Source organism: Pongo abelii, chromosome 12 (assembly GCF_028885655.2).
Source record: "Pongo abelii isolate AG06213 chromosome 12, NHGRI_mPonAbe1-v2.0_pri, whole genome shotgun sequence".
Taxonomy (NCBI): domain Eukaryota; kingdom Metazoa; phylum Chordata; class Mammalia; order Primates; family Hominidae; genus Pongo; species Pongo abelii.
This window is the reverse complement of record NC_071997.2, coordinates 28469177-28489048: the sequence shown is the minus strand read 5'-3', so window position 1 is coordinate 28489048 and position 19872 is coordinate 28469177. Positions and strand designations below refer to the sequence as shown.

Sequence of the window (19872 nt, the reverse complement as noted above, 5' to 3'; positions counted from 1 at the left end):
CATGTTACTTATTTCTCCCCAATACCAACCATAATTTAAGCCACACTCACGTTTCCCTGAACCTATCAAATGCAGTCCACCTTTGCTCCCACCATCCAACCTTCTATAGTGCCATTTCTTCTTGTCTCTGTCTAATGGGACCTTCCTGAATCCCGTCCGTACCTTCTGGACATACCTCAGAGATCACCTGCCCCATGGGACCATCCCCAACAATGCCAGGTACAGGAAAGCTCTTTCTTCCACTTCTTCATGCTGATCACTGTCCATCCATACAACCAGCATTCCTGCTATTTGAGCCTTCTTTGGCATAAAAAGATGATCATATATCCAAGTAGCCAAGGACAATATCAATTTCACTTGGAGCCCTGCATAATTATTAATTGTGCTCCTTTCACTCTCAAAGGTGTTCTAGTTTGAACAATAAGTTAAAATGAATTATATGGTTACCTTTGGTATAAAGCATCCTGTGTATGAGGCAGCTGCTGTGGTAGAGAGATGAGGAGCCTCCAGTATAGGTAAGACAAGGACCCTTTTCTCTGATAGCTGAAGAGGGAGGCTAAGATGTCCATTTACTTTGATCCTCATATATAACATGACGAGTGTCAGAAAGGTAAAAAAGGTACCATAAGAACTCAAAGATGTGGAACACACATTTTAGATAGGTGACCATGAAGGGCCTACAAGGGCGTTGGGCTTTGAGTGAAGCAATGAAGAACAGATTAGAATTTTGACAGGTGGTGTCGGAGAAGGGGGCAGGAGTGCAGAGGACATCCAGGCTTAGGGGAGCAAAGATAAAGGTACATGAAGGCATGGGCTTCGTCCTGTACAGGCATGCATGGAGCTCTAGTAGAAGAAGATGAATCTGGAGGGAAAGTTCAGGGGGCCTAGATTACCAGGCTGGGCGGTGGGGGGTGTCCACAAGTCCTTTGGAGGCTTCCTTTGAGAAATAGGGTGGAATATCCACAAGGGCAGAAACCATGGAGCTTTGTTTGTTTCTGTTGTGCCGTGGTTTGAATGTTTGTGTCCTTCCAAAATTCACATTGAACCTGATCCCCGATGCAACAATATTAAGAGGTGGGGCCTTTCCAAGATGATTAGGCCATGAAGGCTCCACCCTCATGAATGGGATTAATAACCTTGTAAAAGAGGCTTCAGAGAGCTAGCTGGCCCTTTCGTCTCTTCTGCCATGTGAGGACACAGTGTTCATCTCTGTCATCCTTCTGCCTTCTGCCACATGAGGATGTAGCAACAAGGTACTATCTTAGAAGCAGAGAGCAAGAACTGGAGTTTGTTATGTTAAGTTAAATAAGCCAGACACAGAAAGACAAATATTGCATGTTCTCACTCATAGGAGAGAGCTAAAAGACGTTTATCTTGTGGAGGCAAGGAGTAGAATAGTGGTTACCAGAGGCTGGAGACAATAGGGAGGAATGAAAGGTGGGTTAATGATTAATGGATATCAACATACAGTTAGATAGAAGGAATAAGTTCTAGTATTTGATAGCCTAGCAGGGTGACTATATATTGTGTATTTCAAAATATCTAGAAGATTTGAAATGTCCCAACACAAAGAAATAATAAGTGTTTAAGGTAATGGATATGCTAAACACCCTGATGCATGTATCACAATATCACATGTACCCCATAAATGTATACAATTAGTATGTTAAAAAAGAAGAAGAAGCAAAGAGCAAGCTTTTACCAGACACCAAATCTGCCTGCACCGTGATCTTGGACTTCCCAGCCTCCAGAACTGTGAGAGATAAATTTCTTTTGTTTATAAAGTACCCAGTCTAAGGTATTTTGTTACAGCTGCGGGAACAAGGACATATTCCCAGAGTGGGCACTGAAATAGCTATTGGAGAACTGAAAATTCAGCATTGGGGTTTAAGAAGAAGAGTTGGGAAAGGAGAGGGTGACGAGCCTGGAGATGGCCCCAGGGCTGCTGCCGTTGTTCAGATTTACGCTGGAATCAGACAGGAGGCAGGTCTGAGAGACCTCTTAGAGGCAGGGTCTTCAGGATCTGGCAGTTGGTCGAGTCAGTGTAGTAGAGGGGAGCAGAGAAGATTCAGTCAAGCCTGTCCCACCTAAACCTCAAACTCAACCTCAAATAAAGTCACTGTGTTCTGTGCCAAACCAGCTCTTCCTCTTACATCTCTTATTCATCTCTTAGTCACAGGGATGGGAAAGTGACATTGGCAAAAATAGAGAAGCTGGGAAAAGGAATAGCTATAATGAGAGATTTATTTTAGTGACTGTTAGAACATCCCTAGTGCAAAAGTGTCCTCTCACTTCCTGATCTGTAGGCTCCTGAAAGGCTGGGTGTAGATCCTGCATTCCATTTTGTGCCCCCCCCACCCCCACCCCCTGGCACCTAGCAGTCAGTTAACTAACAGACAATTTGGAGAGCCCTGCATGCTCCAGGAAAACAAGTAACTAGGCAGGCACTCGGCACTCAGAGGGGAGAGACCATTAGTGTCCCGGGGACTCTGTTTGTTTCCGATGTCACAGAGAGAGGGGCTAGGAGTGGCCTTTGTGGGGGAATCAAAATAGGCTTTATCATCGGTGAGGAAGAGGAGGACTGCTAGAGGACAAAGATAAAGGCAAGAGTGACATCGGCTGGTCATGAGATAAGCCCAGCAACAGGTGTTTTTCATGTACTCTATGCTCAGCATATACTTAATAATTGATCAACTTGGCAGGGAGCAGTGGCCCACACCTGTAATCCCAGCATTTTCGGAGGACAAGGTGAGTGGATCACGAGGTTAGGAGATTGAGACCAGCCTGGCCAACATACTGAAGCCCCATCTCTACCACAAATATAAAAATTAGCCAGGTGTGGTGGCGCGTGCCTGTAGTCCCAGCTACTTGGGAGACTGAGACAGGAGAATTGCTTGAACCCAGGAGGTGGAGGCTGCAATGAGCCGAGATCATGCCACTGCACTCCAGCCTGGGCGACAGAGTGAGACACCATCTCAAAAAGAATAACAAAAAACAAAAACAAACAAAAATAATAGATCAACTTTAAAGTCTTGGCCAACTAAGAGATTTTTTTTTTAAAGCGTTAAGATTTAAGGATAACTTCACTACCAATGCCACATTCAGGACACACTAAAAGTGTATTTTAGAAAGCAGAAGTATAAGAAATCGTACACTGTTGTTAATCAGCTGTACTGATGAAAAGTGTCTATTTTATTATATAAGGACCTGTGTGACAAATTCCTCATAAAAATTAGGTCTCAAAATAAATAAGTTTATCTCTCTGGTTTTCAGGTAATGAAAACTCTATAACTCATCTGCCATTTACTTATTTGTTCATTCATTTGAGTTCCTACAATAAGTCAGGCCTGTTCTAGCTACCAGTGATATAGCAGTGAACAAGATAAACAAGGTCTCTCCTTTTGTTAGCTTAGTTAGGAAAAAAGAATAAAAAAGGACAATAGACCAGGCATAGTGGCTCCTGCCTGTAATCCCAGTGCTTTGGGAGGCCAACATGGACAGATTGTTTGAGTTCAGGAGTTTGAGACCAGCCTGGGCAATAAAGCAAACCCCCATCTCTTCAAAAAATACAAAATTAAATATTTTGTATTTAATGTATATTTATACATAAATATTAGCTGGGCATGGTGGTGCACTTGTGGTCCCAGCTATTCAGGAAGCTGAGGTGGGAGAGTAACCTGAGCCCAGGAGGTCAAGGCTGCAGTGAGCTATGATAACGCCACTGAACTCCAGCCTGGGCTACAGAGCAAGACCCTGTCTCAGAAAAAAAAGGAATAATCTCGAGATGTGACCTGAAGACAATACAATGGAGTCATGGAGAGGCCTCCCTGAGACAACAGCATTTGAACAGAGTGCCAGTCAAGAAGCTAAGTGAAGATCTGGAACAAGCGTTCCAGGCAGAGGAAAGGGCTGTGCAAAAAAAGGCCTGAGGCAGAGATTAGTTCAAGGAGCAAGAAAGTCTGAGCGTGGACTTCAGTGGGTGAGCAGGAGGGTGGGAGGAGAGGAACCTGACCACAGAGGTGAGGTAGAGGTTAGAGAGACTAGGGAGAGGCTTTTGTGGCAGCCCTGGAAGAAACAGCCCATTGAGATGAATGACTTAAATAATTTTAATTCTCCCAAGAGGCAGCAGCACACTATGCAATACTACATGTGGATAAGAGCAGAGACTGGAGCAGACTGTCTGGCTCTACCGCTAGTAAGCTGTGTGATCTTAGGCAGGTCACTCAGTCTCTCTGGGTCTCAGTTTCCTCATCCATTAATTAAGGATAACAGTATCTATTTCATGGGACGGTTGTGAGATTACATTAATTAATACAGGGAAAATGCTTAGTGCAGCATCTGGCACACAGTAAACATTCAGTAGGGCTCCTAAGCATATTGATCTGTACTTTGATGTATTTATTTTATCATGTCTGCATGATTTTTTCATGGTATTCATGTATTATTTTTACTCTAGTTATTGTATTTTTCAGTTGCATAATTTCCACTTGATTCTTTTGTATGACTTATATGACTTTGCTGAGGTTTTCAATTTTTTCATTTGTTTCAAAAGAATTGACAATTATTTATTGGAGCATTTTTATAATGACTGCTTGAAAATCCTTGTCAGATAATTCAACATCTGATTCACCTCAGTCTTGGTATCAGTTGATTGTCTTCTCTCATTCAAATGGTGACTTACCTGGTCTTTGGGATTATGGGTGAGTTTCCATTGCATCCTGGGAATTTTGGTTATGTTAGGAGACTCTTGATCCTATGTAAATCTTCTGTTTTAGACAGAAGGCAGTCGCCCTGTTTAGGTTTAGTGTGTAGGTTCTGGCCTACTTTTATGGGCTGTGGGTCCAATGCCAGCTCAGTTTCCTGAGCCTTTGCATGATATTCTTGTCTGCTTCATTCTTCTGGCACTGCTGAGACTTCTGATTAATCCCTACTGGTGCCACCTGCAGGGGCTCAACCCACTTCCATGGACCACTTTCTGTGGAGAGTGGGGAGAGCCAGAGTGGCTGGGCCTGGGTCTCCTTATGCCCTTTGGTGTAAGGAGGGAGGCATCAGGCTCTGCCAATGTTGTCATGTGGGGAGCATGACCTGCCATTTCAGTGCTCCACATGTGGAATGGGCATTGAATTGACCCATGGCTTCACTACTATGCATGCAGGTGGACAGTAGTGACCCTATATACACATACCCAGAGCACTGGCAGGCAGGCTGATCCTGATCCTGCCTGCCTGCCAGTGCTCTGGGTGTGGGTGTATGGAGCATGCAGGTCAGTCTACCAGAACTCTGAAGCTGCTGCTGTGGGCAGATGGGTCACCAGTTCATGCCCTCGTTGTGGAAAGAGGGTTGCAGCCCCCTACTAGGTCTCCACTGGACTTCCCTTCCCTTTCCTAGTCCTTTGGCCAAAGTGCAGGCTTTTCTTGGGATTTTATGCCTACGCCTATTGACATAACAGACTGTGTTGCACATTTCTCCAGTGCTCAGTCCAGGGGTGTGTGGAAGACAAAAAGAAAACCCAGGGAACCCACCACATTGTCATTTCTCTACTCCTGTCATCTCTACCCAGTCTAACTTCTTCTTTCCAGCTTTCAGAGCTCTTCTATCCTTGTTTGTAGAATAATTTCCAAATATTTAGTTGTATTAGAGGCAGGAAAGGAAGGTGAATCTACACCACCTTGTTCCCTGTACATGATTTGTAATACAAACTACCACAGATGCTTTTTGAAAACAAACCATATATACATTAGGAACCAATATTACTAGTGAGTGGAATGCTTAATTATATGATTGTGCCTAATACTTCAAAATATGATCAGTCAAAATACGATGGTGGAGACTTCTGGTTGGGACAAGATGAACATATTTCTTCATGCCCCTCCACACTAAGCACAACTGTAAACCCTGGAAATAATGCAAGAGGCAACCAAAGGAAAACTCTGAAAGGTGGTGATAAGAGAGTGAGCTGGTTTGGGACCCAGGACTGTACAATCAGCACCGCAGCAGAGCATCTTGCATCCCCCACCCTGCACCCTGAAACCCAGACTCAATGTTTTCCAAGCCTGAAGTAGGAAGAGAAGGCAACCCAGGTAGATTCATTCTTCCTTCCTTGAGTTGCTCTAATAATATCAGGCAAAATAATTTTGGGGTTGGTTAATAGAGAAAATACTCTCCTTCCTTCCTGGGTCTGAGACACTCCTTTTCTACCAAGAGATACTGAGGGTGTGAGCCGATCTGCCTAGAGAGACCCAGCTTCAACAAGCCTCTTGGTCCAGGAAGCCTCTTTGTTCTGCAGCCTGACTGACACTCTTCCGCTCCCTAGAGGCTGCCAGGAGCATCAGTAGGAGGAGTACTTCCCTCATGGAGAGAAGTCCCAAAGTCTAGCCCGGGGAAACCCTTCTCCCTCCTCAGGTAGCACCAGCAGGAACCAGTGGGAGGCCCAGAGGCACCAGATAAACCAAGCAGGCTGAAACAACACCACAAAGGCTCTGAAAATTAAGCTTTTGAAAACAAAAAACAAAGGAAAAAAAAAAAAACCCCTGGAAGTAGGCAGAAAAATAACACATTACCTATAACAGTGATTTGAATGGCAACACATTTATCATTGAAACCACCAAGAAAGCTAGAAGGAAGTGGCACAAAAGGTTTCAAGGGCTGAGATAAGAACTGTCAACCACAATTTCTACATCCAGCAAATTTATTTTCAGGAATGAAAGGGAAATGAAAATATTCCCAGGCAAAGAAAAACCAAAAGAATTTGCCACTAGCTGACTCACCCTTAGAGATCAGCTAAAGAAAGTTTTTCAAAGAGAAGGGAAATGGTAATAGAAGGAATGTTGGAGTATCAGAAGAGAAAAAACAATGGGAAGAGCAGAAATATGGGATACATACAATACACTGTCCTTTGCTTCACAAGTTCTATGAATCATGTTTGATGAAACAAAAATCAGGCCTCCATCTGGTACTTGAGACAATGATATTTAAAAGTGGGGAAGATAAAGAGGCCTAAATGGAAAAGAGATTTCCACACCTCACTCAAAGTGGTGAAACATTGCCAACAACAGACTGTGGTAAGTCACACGTGTCTATTGTAATACTCATGTGACCACTATGAGAACTATACCAAGAGATGCACTCAAAAATACTACAATTAAATCAAGATAGAGTCCTCAATGCTGTTTAGTCCTCAGAAAGGCAAGAAAAGAGAAATAGAAGAATAAGAACCAAAGGAAACAAATAGAAAACAAGTAATAAAATGGCAGACTTAAGTGCTAACATACCAAGAATTACCTTAAATGTAAATTATCTTATATAATCAGCCAAAAGACAAGACTGGCAGAGTGAATTTAAAAAGAAAAAAATGACTCAAGTATATACTGTTGCCAAGAAACTCACTTCAAATTCAGTGACATAGGCAGGTTGAAAGTAAATGGATGGAAAAGATGTAACTTGCAAACATTAATCCACGGATAGCAGGAGTGGCTATGTTCATATCTAATAAAGCAGACTTCAGAACAAAGAAAATTACTAGGGACAAAAAGGGACTGACTTAGTCCATTTTCTGTTGCTTATAACAGGATACCTGAAACTAGGTAATTTATAAGGAAAATGAATTTATTTCTTACAGTTATGAAGGCTGAGAAGTCTAAGTTCAAGGGGCCACATCCGGTGAGGGCCTTCTTGCTGACAGGGACCCTCTGCAGAGTCCCGAGGTGGCCCAGGACATCACATGGCAAGGGGGCTGAGTGTGCTGGCTCAGGTCTCTTCCTCTTTTACAAAGCCAACAGTCTCATTCCCATGATAACCCATTAATCCATGAATCCATGAATTCTTAAGGGCAGGGCCCTCAAGATCAAATCACCTATCTCTTAAAGGCCTCACCTCTCAATACTGCCACATTGAGGATTAAATTTCAACACAAGGGCTGGGTGTGGTGGCTCATGCCTGTAATCCCAGCACTTTGGGAGGCCGAGACGGGCAGATCACGACATCAGAAGATCGAGACCATCCTGGCTAACCCGGTGAAACCCCTTCTCTACTAAAAATACAAAAACAAAATTAGCCAGGCGTGGTGGCGGGTGCCTGTAGTCCCAGCTACTCAGAAGGCTGAGGCAGGAGAATGGCGTGAACCTGGGAGCCAGAGCTTGCAGTGAGCCAAGATCGTGCCACTGCACTCCAGCCTGGGCGACAGAGCGAGACTCTGTCTCAAAAAAAAAAAAAATTCAACATGAGTTTCAGAGGGGACAAATATTCAAACCATAACTAGGACCTTATATAATGATGAAAGGATCAATCCCCCAGGAAGACATAACCATCCTAAATGTGTGCACACTGAGCAATCAAACTGCCCTTTCTTTTTCTCTGAGCCGTACTTCAGTGAATTCAGGTTATTCTAGCAAATCTCACCACTGCGCTAGGGATCTCCAAGACCACCTCCACTTGCAGAGATCCAGTAGAAGGACTCACAGGACTTAGCATATAATCGTACGCATGGCTAAGATTTATGACAGTGACCCAGTAAAGATACCCAGGATCATGATGGAAAAAGAGGCAGAGTCTGGTGGAACCCTTGTGAGGCTTCCTGTGTGCTCTCCCCTCCCCCATGAGGGATCATACAAAGTTCACTCCTCCCCCAGCAATGAAATGCAGCAACATGTGTTTGAGGTTTCTTCCCAGGGAAGCCCATTAGAGACTCGGCACCTAGAGTTTTTATTGAAAGCTGGTCACATAAGCACCCTATGTCTAGCACATGCCAACATTATAGACTCCTAAAAGGAAAGCAGGTGTTCAGCATAAACCATATTCTTTGTACAGTCTAGGCACAGGGAGCCACTCTTATCAGTTAATGGTTGACTGGGAACACTCCAAGAGCCAAGTTCCCAGACCCTAGCCAAGGGCCAAACTTGGCAGCAGAGCTTTCTACAAGAGCAGTCTCAGGCCTGCAGTGTTATCTCTTTTCTGCACAGCTGCATAACCCTGTGGATATGCTTTAAATAAACATTGACTTGGACTCTTTAAATGGGTGAATTGTATGGTATATGAATTATCTCCCAATGAGATTGTTTTTTTAAATCCCAGCAAGATTTTCTCGTAGACATAGACAAGCCTCTTCTAAAAAGTTATATGGAAAAGCAAATTGCTCAAACAAACTTGACAAAAAGGAATAAAATGGGAGGTGAACACTCTCCCTTATATTAAGGCTCACCGTATAGCCACAGCAATCAGGATGGTGTGGTATTGATGGTGGCATGGACACACAGATCACTGGAACTGAGTGAAGGATACAGAAATAGATCCGCTCGGCTGTGCATGGTGGCTCACACCTGTAATCCTAGCATTTTGGGAGGCTAACAGGAGAATCACTTGAACCTGGGAGGTGGAGGTTGCAGTAAGCCGAGATTGTGTCATTGAACTCCAGCCTGGGTGACAAAAGTGAAACCCCATCTCAAAAAAAAAAAAAAATCTACTCAAATACGTTCCACTGATTTTTGTCAAGGGTACAAAATTAATTCAATGAAAGGGGCTGCTTTCAACAAATGGTGCTGGAACAATTAGAAAACCAGAGGCAAAAAAAAAAAAAAAAATGAACCTCAGTCTAATCTTCACAATGTATATGAAAATTAACTCAAAATGGATCGTAGACTTAAAGCATAATATTAAACTTTAAAAACCTTGGACAAAATCATTGGGACTTGCACACAAAAAGTTCTCAGACCAGACACCAGAAGTATGATCCATAAAAAGAAAATGTAAAGTTGGACCACATCAAAATCAAAACTTTTGCTCTCAGAAAGCCCATGTGAAGAGGAGGGAAAGACAAGCTACAAATGGGAGGAAAACATTTGCAAACCACATAACTGACCAAGGACTAGTATCTAGAATATAGAAAGAAGGCTCAAAACTCAACAGTAAAAGAAACAAACAATCCAATTAGAAAATGGGCAAAAACATAAACATATGTTAAAGCAATTGTAAATATGCACATGAAGGGACACTCAGTCCATTAGTCACTGTGGAAATACAAATTAAAACCACAAAGAGGCGGGGCATGGTGGCTCACACCTGTAATCCCAGCGCTTTGGGAGACTGAGGCAGGTGGATCACCTGAGGTCAGGAGTTCAAGACCAGCCTGACCAACACGGTGAAACCCTGTCTCTACTAAAAATACAAAAAATTAGCCAGGCATGGTGGCGGGTGCCTGTAATCCCAGCTAGTCAGGAGGCTGAGCCAAGAGAATCGCTTGAACCTAGGAGGCGGAGGTTGCAGTGAGCCTAGATTACGCCATTGCACTCCAGCCTGGCAACAAGAGTGAAACTCCGTCTCAAAAAGAAATAAATAAATAAAACATAAAACCACAATGAGATATCACTACTCACCTACAAGATTGACTAAAATAAAAAATAGTGACAGTACCCAATGCCAGCAGGGATGTAGAGAAGCTAGGTCACTCACACAATGGGAAGGTAAAATGGTCTAGCCACTCTGAAATACAGTTTGGCAGTTTCTCATTAAACCAAACATACAATTTACCATCCAAACCAGCAACTGCACCTTGGGCATTTATTCCAGAGGCGTGAGAACTTATAGCCACACAGAAGCTTGTATACAAACATTCATAGCAAGTTTATGTGTAATAGCCCAAAACTGGAATCAGCCTAGATGTCCTTCAATAGGTGACTGTAAATAAACTATGATCCATCCATAGTGTGGAACACTACTCAACAATAAAGAGGAATAAACTATTACTTGGAAGCAATCTAAGTGTCCATCAACTGATGAATGGATAAAGAAAATTTGGTACATATACACAGTGGAGTAGTATTCAGCTGTAAAATGGAATGAGATCCTGTCATTTGCAACAACATAAATAATGAATAAGATCTAATATTCACTAGCACAGCAGGTGACGATAGTCAATAATAATTTAATTGTATATTAAAAAATAAAAGTATAATGGTATTGTTTGTAACACAAAGGATAAATGCTTGATGTGATGGATACCCCATTTATCCCGATGTGATTATTACACATTGCCTATATCAAAATATCTCATGAACCCCATAAATATATACACCAACTATGTACACACAAAAATTGAAAATTAAAAAAAAAGAGGAACAAACTATTGACACACAACTTGAATGAATCTCTAGGGAATTTTGCCGAGTGGAAAAAACTCCAATCCCAAAAAATTATATAGCATGAGTCCATTTATAAAATATTTTGAAATGACATAGGGGTGGGGAAAGCAAGAGAGGAATGTGGTTGTTTGTGGTGGTGGATACATGAACCTGCACAGGTGATACAATTGTCTAGAAATAAATATACACACAAATGAGTTGAAGTAAAACTTGGGAAATTTAAGATCAGCAGAGTGTATCAACGTCAGTATCTGGGTTGTGATATTATACCATAGTTTTTGCAAAATATAACCATTGGGGGAAGCTAAGCAGGGTGTAAAAGAGATCTCTCTGAATTATTTCTCTCCTTCCTTCCTTCTTTCTTTTCTTTTGTCTTCCTTTCTCTTTTTTTCCTTCTTTTCTTTTCTTTTTTTTGAAACATCTGTCACCCAGGCTGGAGTGTGGTGACATGGCATAATCACGGGTCACTACAGCCTTGGCCACTTAGGCTCAAGTGATCCTCCTGCCTCAGCCTCCCGAGTAGCTGAGATCACAGGCAGGCACCATCATACCTAGCTATTTTTTTGTTTTGTTTTTTTGTAGAGACAGGGTCTTGTTGTGTTGCCCACACTGGTCTTGAACTCCCGGCCTCAAGGGATCCTCCTGCCTCAGTCTCCCAAGTAGCTGGCAACAGTTGGGAGCCAGTGCACTTGTCTAATTATTTTTATTTTTTTGTAGGAGATGGGTCTTACTATGTTGTCCAGGCTGGGCAACTGCTGGGCTCAAGGGATGCTCCTGCCTCAACCTCCCAAAGTGCTGAGATTACAGGCGTGAGCCACTGCACCCAGCCTGAATTATTTCTTACAACTGCATGTAAATCTACAATTATCTTCATAAGAATTTCAATTAAAAATAATAAATCAAGCAGAATCCTATAATTCAGGAAATGACATCATGACAGGCCCCATGAAGTACCCCACAGCCCTTTCCTGCCCATTTCTTGGGGGGTCCAAGGTCTCAGGGTTTCTTCCGCTGACGCCCATTCTCTCTTCTCACGGTTGGAGTGCGACTCCTTCCTTTCTTTCAAAGCACTCTCCTGGCATTTCCATCCGTGCACACAGTTGCTTTTCCTCTGGACACACAGGCATCATTGCCTTTAACAGAACCAGAGCAGGGCTCCTTAGCAGAGGGAGGTCAGAGGCCAACAGAGGACCAGAGTGCTGCCCACCTGGAGGTGGTCAGTCCCCACGGTGTGCAGCTGTGTGTGCACAGGGTGCGTCCTCACACAAGGCTTTTACGGATGTGATCTCTATTGTCTTTAAAACCCAGAAGCGAGCCCTCTAGCAAACCTACGGTGAGTATATTGGTCTTTCCCCCAATGTTTTATGCCTGGGTGAAGCAGCCATTTCTCTATGTGTGCAGCAATTGCAGAGTGATTTGCAAAAACTGTCCTACTAATATTTGCCTAAGGGAGGAACTGGAATTTCATTTTGGTTGGGGGTGAGGGTGGTTAAAAAGAGCACGCCTTGCTGGGACCATCTTAGAGTAGAACATACAAGCTCTCCCAAATCAGTTCTCAGAGTCACCGAGCTGTGCGCAGGCTGTTCAAGGGCATCTGATTCATCTTTATCTCTTCTTTCTGGACCTTGTGTTAAGGAAAGAAATGGAAACACCAATAAGAGCATTGTCTTAGAGAGATTTGGCCATGAACCAGGATTGTAGCAAAGGGGCAACTTCTCTCACTACCACCAAGTACTCCAAAGAAGCATAGAATCTAATTAAAATAAATGTAGTCTCAAGATTAGCCCTTATCTCCTCCCTATTGTTTCCATATTGCCCCCTAAGCCCCGGAAGTTTAGGAATTCTGATTCCCAGGTCCCTGAACCTGCACATCCTGCTCCTCCCTCCACACCCATCTGCTGGGGAGGGGAGAAGAGGGTGCCCACAGATGCAGCAGGGGGGTCATGACAGAGCCGGGAACCAGGGCACTGGTGGTCCACTTAACTGGACACCTGGAGAGGTGGCTGAGCAGCAGGTGGGGGCATTCGTTTTCACTGGGGTGGGATGGGGATTGTGGTGAATCGTGCTGAAAAATGCAGAGGCAGCATTTGTCCTCACCAAGGAGAGACCAAGGTTTGATTTTTAAAACAAATGAACAGCTTGAGGCTATTTTTTTAAATGAAAATGACCATAAATGTGCAACGTGTGCCACACGAACAAGACCACTTCACAAAGTCCAGCACATTCCCCCTCCCTTCCTGCTCCCCTATCAGGGCAGAATGGCCTCCCCAGATTCCAATCCCGTTTAGTTGGCAACCAGATTGAGGTTTGGACCTGGGTATAATTGCTGACTCAGAAATTCATGGAAGAATCCAGGCCAAAGTATAAAATACTTTATTATTGTCTAGGGGAACAGGGGAGTGGAGAACGTGTGTGTGTATGTATGTGTACGTGTGTATATGTGCGTGTATTATATCACATCTGGAGAAACAGCTCTGTGTAATTAACCTTTATTCTCCACCTCTTAGGCAAAATCCCTGGGTTTTGTTTCAAGGATAAATTTGTTGTCATTTTCCAAACATGAATCCCCATTCTATGTCATGTAAAGTCTGCAATCAGCCATTGGGAGGCTCAGGTTCCCCTTGGGGATATGTGGAAACAGCCTCGCCCTCATCCCTCCCGAAACACACACACTTTCCTCTCTCACCACGTCAGCTTTTTCAACTCGGCTTATTAAAGGCCTTTAAAAAGCTTCTAAAACTGTGCCTTCAACACGCCGTGCCTTTGTTCTTCCACGCCTTTGTTCTTTTGCAAGCCATGAGCTCAGGGGCGCTGCCTGGCGGGCCTGAGACTGGGGAATGCAGGGCCGCGGGTCCACAGCGGCTGTGCAGACGGTGGAACAGAAGAGGGAGAGGTTCGTCTTCCAGGCTTCACCGCGCTGAGGGCGAGCGGGTTCACAGGGAGCCGGCGGCGGTGGTACCACAGCCTGGTGATGTCAGACACCAGTGGTTCTTTCAGAGGGGTCTCTCCAGCCCCAAGCAGGAGCCTGTTTTCCTTCTGTGTGTGCAGCCAAGGCCCCTGGAGGGGCTGAGAGTTGGGGCTGAGTCTTCCTGGGGCCAGGGCCCCCCACAAGGCCTCCGATGAACCCCAGAGGGCCTCCCTCTCAGGTACTAATAAGGTGTCCAAGTTGCAACCCGCTTTTTGGCCTTGTCCACCCTGTGGTTTTCAAGGCTGGTTAGAACTTGCTAATGCTAAAAAATATGTATTACCTGGTTGCTCTCTGGCAGATTAAAACACATGTGTGGAGAATAACAGCCTAGACTGCACCCTTCCTTGCTTGGGAAAGGTTTTAAAAGGAGGTACCGCTCTGAATACCTCTCACGTCGGGAACTGTATCATTTTATCGCTCTCTTGCCCATCTCCAACAGACAGACGCCCGTGCAATGCAACGTGTTATTTGCTGTCTGCCAGTGAAGCTTAACCCCCAGTGGCTGAGTTTTGCCTCAAGAAGGTGAACGTGGATGTGTTATACTTCCCTCACTTCCACATGTCTCCCCCTCGGTCATCATTTTGCAATTAAGGTGTTCATAAAATCGAATGGGTCAGGATACAGTTAAGTAATATAACAATAATGGCCCCAGTGCAGAAAACAACTAAACCCCAACACACACAAGACCAGATTTTAAAGGAAGATTGTTCTTGTTAATTTTCAGTTTCAAAAAATTGATATCTTACTTTTTGCTTCTTGTGTACATTTTTTTTGCCACACACGTGATTCCGTCTTAAAAGACAGAATCATAGAATAGGTAATATTCTACTCTGAAGTCAGAGGGAGGTCTCCAGCTCTGTGAATTCTGTTTGTCCTTCTTAATCTGCAAGTTGGGGATAATTCTTATCTACCTTCCTAACAGGTGTTCATGAGAACTAGGGTAAAACAAGTAAAACATTTAGGATGAGTAAGTGCTGAGTGTATTTTAATGATTAATATTATTAGTATAATCAAAATTATATTAGTTTTTCAAAATTATAATGACATATGTCTGAATGTGAATATATATATATTTACTATTTTAACATATGTAAAAATATTCATCAAGTCAAAGATATCTTCTCTTAATCCAAACCAAAATAATTACTTCATGTGCTTTGAGGAAGAGTTACGATGAGAGCCTTTAATGATTGGAAGATGAAGCGCCTTTGCTCTGAAATCTGACACAGAACAAGTATGGTACATGAATTAGGTTTTATTACATTTTTATCCTCTTACCTTTGTAATTGCTTCAAGTTGTTTCACCACTGGTTAGGGTGATTTGCGAGGGCAATTTATGATGCCAAAATGATGTCAATGAAACTCTGGACTAATGATAAATGATGTCAAAACCTGAGAATGTAAATGCAAATTGTAGTTAGACTAAGAAAAGTTAATGCCAAAGAGCATATTAAGCTAACACTACATTTGAAAGACTTTATGGGAAAAAATTAAAGAAAGAAGATGAGTTATGTGCTATATAATTGTGTCTCAGTCCTCTCTATGCCTGACATTTTTTAGACAAATTGATCATAAAAATTAAAGTAAAACGTGGTTCTCAGTCTGTGACTTCACTGTACTGAGTAAAGTGGACAATTTGCTGGTGCCCAGAAGAAACCAGGCCCACCTCCATTGTCCCTGCATGAAGCCCAGAAGGAACCTTCAGACCATTGTGTAAGACCTGGGGGACCTCTGAGTCCCCGTGTTCCAGTGAGAGCTGGAAAAGGTCTTGGGGTGGGGGTCACCAAATCCCAATCCTTCCCTTTACAGGGTGCAAAATTGAGGCCCTGGCGCTTCATGTGACTTGCTTAAAGCAATATAGCCAGCTAGCTGCAGAGCTGAACTAGGAGGCCCGTTCCATTGTGCTGCAGGAATTCTCAGCCCTTCTCCCTCCCCAGTCTTCCCCATCTGGGCTCTTCTCCCTCCATCCCCAGCTGACCCTGCCCTTCCCTCCAGTGGTTATTAAATCCTAACATCTTAGGCCAGGTTTGGCCTGGGCCCTGAGGAGCAGTCACTAAGGGGGGCAGCTCCCAAGGAATGCAAATGACCTGAGGATGGACTCGCCTGGGAGTCACTCCTGTGTCACGGTCTGCCTTGTGCTCTGTTGTTTTTCTCTGACTCGATGATTTGGCATTGCTAAAGCATCACAGGCCTCGGAGAGCAAGTGGAGAAGATGCCTTTTGGACTGGAAGCCCTTCCTTCACAACAAGGCCAGCTCTGGATGTTGTGTGTGGTTTCCTTGGTGCTGTATTTTAGCAATGACTGTGCTTTTGATCACAGTCTGATAAATGTCCCAAAGGCCTGACTCAGAGCCACAGTCTGGAAATGATGCAGGGGGCAGTGAGCCCAAAGACACAAAGCTGTCCCGGTGGGCACGCAGGGCTTCTGCCTGAAACAGCCACCTCCCAGCCTGCTCTGGCCTCACGCTCCCTGCACCTGCTCTTGGGTGGTGGCCCCATATGGGGAACTGCACCCTGGTGGAGCACTGGTCTACCTCAACCTCCCTCTCTAGCCTAGTCCAGCCTTGCCTGCCAGATGAAAGCCCAGCAATGCCTGCATTGTTCACTCTTCTGAATCTGCCAGACTCTCAGGGTGCTGGTAACCTGAACTTAGACCCTCATGAATCCCCACTTGCTGGTCTCCAGCAACTCTGCTCACCTGCCTTGTAGCCCAACAATGTTATTGCCTCCTAATCCCCCTGTCACTTGAATATTTTTGTGGTTCTTTGTTTGCAGAAGCCTCAGAAACTAGGTGATTTTAGAAAATAAATATGATCTCATTAAACCTACATGATGACCCCTGTTGTGAGCCAGTCTCTTAAATTAGGACATTCCAGAGGTGGAAAGAGACAGCCTTGCCATTCGTTTGAACAAATGAATGTCTTTGTCCGGCCAGGTAGAAATGGGGACTTTTTCATAGATGACCCCATCTCTCCATGAGGTTGAAATATTTTCTCTTTCTCACCATTAGGTTGATGCATAAAGTCTCCCAATTAAATGCTAAAAATTAACATAGCTCTCCCAGTGAGGATTCCTGCTATACACAGACCCCTACAGGGCAGGCAGGTCACTTCAGGCTTCCCTATAAAGATGAGGAGGGTGATGCCACCTTCTTTTCAATTGCTGTTGAATTAAGCCCATATTCTGCATTGAACAGAGGCAGAAACTTGGGAGTATCATTTAGGAACTCAAAATAATTGAGAACATTACTCAGTCATAATGAGCATTACTCATTAGTCCAAAGCTCCCAGAGTCAGGGTGGAGGGAGAGGGATGAGTGATAAAGTTGAGAGTTTTCCTTGTCATTCCTTTAAGTCTGAAACCAGACATTCTAGCTTTGAAATATCTGTTTCTGAGTATCTATAGGAATGCCCCATGAGGATCAATGTCACCATTCAAAATTGTTTAATAAGCTATCCTTATATGGTGATGTGATGAACACCAACCAGATCAGGCTAACTGATCACAAATGCAGCTCTCCTGAGCTCATCAAGCTGCCAATTGACAGAGATGTGCACTGTTGGACTAACAAGAGAATAGGATGGCCCCCTGATGTACGTTTTCCTAGCACCCAACACTTCAGTTGTCATAACCCTCACTCAACATCTTTGTGATTAGTGATTATTTGTGTGACATTTTTCCTCCCCAATAGGCTATAACCTCTGTGAAAACAGACCTTGTCTCCCTGGATCACAGCTATATCCACCAAAGCCTGGCACAATGCCTGACATTCAGTAGACACTGATGAATGAATGAGAGATGGATTGATGATGGATGGATGGATGGTTGGTTGGATGGATGGATGGATGAATGGATGGATGGATGGAGCTCAGTGTATTCATATTGTGGTCTTGCATTCATTTTCCAAAGAAAACATATTAGGAGTAGCATGCTGACACAACATGGAATTGGGGAGAAATTGCCCTTCCTCCAATTTAGTTGAAGAAAGTCTCACAAGTAATTTTTAGACATCTCTAAAGAGTGATGACCATATTTTGCTGATTAAATTTCTTTTCTATTAGCCCTTTATTTAGTGAAATTTCACTTCTGATATTTTCTTCTGTCTTATTTCATTCTAGTCTTTATTCTAAGTTTGATTTATTATTTGTTGTTTTTGTTGCTATAATGTCCCAGAATCTGTGGCAATGGGCTGTTTATAAATTTTACCTGAAGAAACTGCATAATATTCACACCTACCCAAGATATCATTGAGATATGATGCATTCTCTTGGGCTGTCATAACAAAATACAACCGACTGGGTGGCTTAAGCAACAGAAATTTATTTTCTCACAGTTCTGGAGGCTAGAAGTCCAAGATCAAGGTACCCCAAAATTTGGTTTCTGGTGAGGGCTCTCTTCCTGGCTTGCAGTCAGCCACCTTCTTGCTGTGTCTTCACATGTTCTTGTCTTTGTTCACATGGAGAGAGAGAGAAAGAGAGCAAGTTCTCTGGTGTCTTCTTATAAGGACACCAGTCCTGGATTGGATTAAGGCCCTATTCTTATGACCTCATTTAACCTTAATTATCTCCTTAAAGATCTTATTTACAAATACAGTCACATAGAGGGCTAGGGCTTCAACATAGGAATTTGAGGAGAAGGCAACTCAGTCCATAACACATGACAAATGGAATTCCTAAGACACTCCAAATTCTTTGCCTTTGGCTCCTCTAGCATTGCCCATCACCCTATGTGCATGTGCAGGGCTTATCCATATACCCTTTCAGGTTGAACAGGTGCTGTGTCCTGCAGCCACTGGAAAGTCCACAGCAAAATTTCTATTTTGATAACAACTCTTATTAAAAGATGAAGAGTGCCTTTCTAGTGGGTTTGTGTCCAGACCCTGAATCTGTGTGCCCTGTTTTGAAATAAAACATTATGTGGAAACATTTATCAGATGGGTATCAAGCATTCTGCCCAGTTTTCTATGACTTGGTTTGGAGAGTGGACTGACCCAAACCTTCAGAAGAGAGCCCCTGGGGCTTTCAAGAGGCTGGGGAGGATGTAGAACCATCCTATCTGGAAGGAAAGCCATTTTCCTCTACCTCCCCTCTGACTCCCACCTCCTCCCAGGTCCTCCTTACCTGGATGACCATTGCCTGGCTTCCAGAAGCACAGCAAGAGGCTGCTGGCTTCCTCTTCTCTTTTTTATGTTCAGGTAGAGCTGAAACCATCAGGCATGAGGATGTGTGCTGACTTGGAGTGGACGGACCCACCGAAGTCATGTCTGCCCTTGGCTCAGCCATAACTCTGGGGCTGAGTGACAGGGAAGTGGGAGGAGACACCACCAACTCTGGCATCTTGAGAATGGACATTCCCTGGTGCAAGTGAACTGGGCTCACAGCTTATCGAATGCCCATGATTAAAGAAAAAATACACTGTACTGCATAGATAGGACCGAGTCTGTTCTCCATTATGTATAAACTTTTCCATTATCTTATATGAATCCAAGAGGCATGGTGAAATGAAATTTACATCTCTATTATTAATTACCAGTTTCTTTGTTCTGTAAAGGTGTTCTTCTACATCCATCAACTCAGAGGATGTTATCATTTCTGTATCGATTATTTAAAATGCACCAAAATAAAAAAGTAATAAGAATTCACGTTCATGATGATTTTTCTTTTCCCACAGGAGTGAATTCTACCCATGATGATATCATATTCTTGCTTCTGAAAGGAATAAACCTTTAAAAATAAATGCGTGGTTGTCCCAGTTACAGAAATGGATTTTTTAAA

General features: G+C 43.4%; 1 protein-coding gene across 15 annotated transcripts in view; it reads left to right on the top strand.

The window, feature by feature from the left end:
* The window catches only part of LOC100437960 (DNA-binding protein RFX8), a 103071-nt gene that overhangs the window by 51577 nt on the left and 31622 nt on the right, over nucleotides 1-19872 (top strand). The window lies entirely within an intron of this gene.